Here is a 4,171-nt window from a genome sequence, read left to right as displayed (position 1 = left end):
TCCTACGTTGTGAACATTCAGCTTGCTATATTTTCCCATTGGATGTCGTTCCTTCTTGAGATACACCATTACCTAGTCTCCCACATTAAACTCGTTGAGACGACAATGCTTGTCAGTTACTTCCTTCTATTTTGTTGTATTAGCTTCTATACTAGCACACACTTGTTTATGCACTCCTTTCATTTGTTCAACCAATTCTTCAACAATAACATGACCTCTCCCCATTGGACTGGACAGGAACCAAGTCAAACGAATGAGTAGGGTTTTTCCCATATACCACCTTGAAAGGACTATTACCTGTAGATCTATTGCAAACACTATTATAGGCAAACTCAGCTTGACATAGTGTCAGGTCCCACTGTTTCTTCTTTTCCCTCATAATACTTTTCAAAAGATTGCCAAGAGTACGGTTTACCACTTCAGTCTGACCGTCTGTCTATAGATGATAAGCGATAATAAACTATAACTGACTGCTCAATTTCTTCCACAAAGTTCCCCAAAAATGGCTGAGAAACTTCGTATCATGATATGAAGTTATCGTCTTATGAACACCATGCAACTTCACCACCTCTTTGAAGTACAAGTTAGCAACATGTGTGGCATCCAGAGTCTTCTTGCAAGGTATAAAATGAGCCATCTTTAAGAATCAATCCACCATCGCGAATATAGAATCCATACCTCTTTGAGTCCTTGGACGTCCCAGAACAAAATCCATGCTAACATCCTCCCAAGGTGCATTAGGAATAGGAAGTAGAGAATAAAGCCCGGTATTCTGTCGTTGCCCTTTTCCCAATTGACACATACGACACGTCTCAACAAACCACATGATATCTCTCTTCAATTTTGGCCATTAGTACTTAGACTCCACTAATATTATGGTTTTATCTCGACCAAAATGTCCACCAAGACCTCCCTCATGAAGCTCTGCTATTAGGGTTTCCCTAAGGGAACCTGTAGGAATACAAAGACAATTTTATTTGAAGAGAAATCCATCTTGAATAAGAAAATCTCCAAAAACTCCACTGCAACACTGGTCCCATATCTCCCGGAAGTCGTCATCATCTGCATAAAGATCCTTTATAAATTCGAACCCAATAACAGTAGTCACCATGGTAGTTAATAGAATTGACCTTCTACTCAAAGCATCTACCACTCTATTTTGACTGTCTACCTAATACCGAATGACAAAAGTGAACTCTTGCAAACAGGCTACCCATCGAGAATGTCACTGATTTAGTTTATATTGCCCATTAATATACTTCAATGCTTCATGATCTTAGAACAAAATAAATTACCTTTGAATTAGGTAATGCCGCCAATGCCTTAAGGCTTGAATAATAACATAAAACTCCACATCATAAATAGCGTCGACGGGTGTCATTTAACTTCTCACTGAAGAAGGCAATAGGACGACCTTCTTCGCTCAGCACAACGCCAATTCCAATATGTGAAGCATCACAATCCAACTCGAAGACTCTATCAAAGTCTAGAAGAGCCAACACGAGTGCCTCAGTCATTGTCTGCTTCACTAACTAAATCGGCTTCAGCAGTTCATATAAATCCCCCATTCTTCAAACAATCTGTGATAGGTGCTGTGATCAAACTAAAGCCTTTGATAAACCTCCTATAAAAAGTAGCCAACCCACGAAAACTGCGAAAATCATGGACTTTAGTAGGAGTAGACCTATCCTTGATAACTGCTACCTTCCTTTGGTCAACATTAATTCCCTCAGCTAAAATAACATAGCCAAGAATGATGAGGCTCATGAATTCACACTTTTTATGATTCAAATACAATTGTTGTTCCCGTAACAAATCAAACACCAACTGTAAGTGCTCCATATGCGCCTGGTCACCAATGTTGTACACTAAAATATCGTCAAAGTATACCACCACGAATTTTTCAATAAAAGGCTTGAACACCTTTTTCATTACTTGATTCACAGCAGCCCCCATCAATGATAAGATTCCAAACCTTCCTGTTGGCCGTGCATCGAGTGTGGAAAAAATTAGTGTGCAACCAATCTGCCTCATCTACTACCTTGAGTGTCACCATGCTGCGCCGGATCATCAAAGCCTCCCCATGATCACTAAAGGTTACTTCAGGCTCTTTCTTCCTCGGGCTCTTCATAATAAATAGGGTCCCCATCAAAAGATGGTTTGTTGTCCTCTGCGAAAACCTCCTCGATAAGGGCCACAAATTTTCTCTTCGGGCACTGAAAAGAGACATGTCCAATCCCCGAACACTTAAAGCATTTTATGGTGCTGTTGTTTGGGTGATTTGGGTGACTAGAACCAGCCCCAACACCCATAGTTTCCTGCTGTTTTGTCAGACCAGCAGGCTGTGAGGTCTTTCCACCCACAAAATTTCCACCTTTTCCCCTAAATTCGCTTCCACGACCTCTTGAGCTACCCCGACTTGCAGCCCACCTTGATGAGGGATGCTTCAGCTAAGATTCAACCTTAACTGCGAGGTTGTAAACCTCATCTAAGGTCCAATATCATTATAAAACTACTATATCTTGTATAGACGATCTTTGCTCACTAACATATTGACCTAATGACTGTTCTTCCCTTCAACCACATCACTGCAAGCCATTAACTCATAAAATTCATCGATATACTTCTCTACACTCTTTTCACTTTGATGAAGATTATTCATCTTGTGATATAGGGATTGTAAATAATTTTTAGGCAGTTATTTTTCTTTTAATTTCTTTTTCATCTTCTCTTATGTATTAATTTTGGCCTTTCTCATTTTCTCTCTTCTAGTCCTAAGTTGTTCCCACCATGTTGAAGCACCTTTTTTCAATTTTATGGCAAGAATTTTTACCTTTTTATTTTCAGGTACCTCCTTATAATAAAAAGCCTATATACTGTATTTAACCAATCTATAAACTCTTCGGGTTGAGGCTTACCGCCAAAATCAAGTATATCCACCTTCAAATCAACATCCTTAGAGTGACGTACCATACGTCTAGGTCCCCGATCACTATCATCATCACTCCACTTAACAAGCAGAGTGTAATGGTGCAAAGGGTTGTATTTGAGATCCTCCTGGGCTAAAAGATCACCGTCTTGCCCATTATTGAGGTCGCGAATTGTTGCGTCAGCTGCTGAACTTGTCTTTCAAGTTCCTCAATTCTCTCATCTCTAGGATCATGGAGCGAATCTATGAATATATCCTTCTACGGCCCCTTCTTTCTGCCATGGGTTCACCAAAATCACAAACCCTATGCACTTTATCAACAAAAAGCGCTGAAATCAGCAAGACTAGGTTATTTATGGTAGATCTTTAGCCAAATCAGCAAACCCTAGGCCCCACTTGTGACTTCCCCTCTTTGTGGTTGATATAGGGCACAAAAGATCCACGCTACAGTGACGTCCGTACACTGCTACTGTGATTCCGTACACTACTACAATAACTTTTTTGTAGATCATGCTCTCTGATACTACCTGATGTAGGAGAACGTGAAGAAACAAAAAAAAAAAATTCAATAAGCACACAATTTTAAAAAAACCCTAGGTATTTCTCCCACCTAGGGTTCAATCCTTAGGCTTCTTTTAAACGACGAAGTCTTTCTTTTCTCAAATAGTAATACATGAATGACTCTCCAGCCCATCCATGCCCTTATTTATATTGAGAACTTATTGTTTTGGACAATATTTGTCAATACAATTTAACTTTTAACCAAAAGGTCCTAACTTAAATATAACTTGAAACTAAATTCTCTAACTTTAATTAAAATATTTAAAAAGTCCCTAACTGGTACAGCAATAAAATAAATAAATAAATCTAAAGTAGCCTTAAAAACTAAAAAAAATACCAAAACTATTTCTTGTTCTTTTTGGAAGCCCTCCTAGAGTTTTCATCCTCCAAATATGATTGAAAATTATGAGGAATCTGTCACTCTCGTAAAAGATACTTGTGGCTACTTGTGCTTTGATCTCCATCACTAATTCACCCACAAAGTCCACATTAGTTTATTACACCCTACTCTACACTAGTGCCTAGTTAGCATGAGCCATACTTAAATCCCTAGCTTGGGAAACCCAATCATGCTGAATTGGAGAGAAAATTCATAAGATTTGTTAAATCACAAAAAAAATCAGTTGTCAGCCTGATTAGTTAAACCCCATCATAATAAGATTTGGTAAATCAAAATGCCAA

Source organism: Amborella trichopoda, chromosome 12 (genome assembly GCF_054954075.1).
Source record: "Amborella trichopoda isolate Santa Cruz 75 chromosome 12, AtrichopodaSantaCruz75HAP2 v2.0, whole genome shotgun sequence".
NCBI classification, from domain to species: Eukaryota; Viridiplantae; Streptophyta; class Magnoliopsida; order Amborellales; family Amborellaceae; genus Amborella; species Amborella trichopoda.
Note: the sequence above shows the minus strand (reverse complement) of the source record.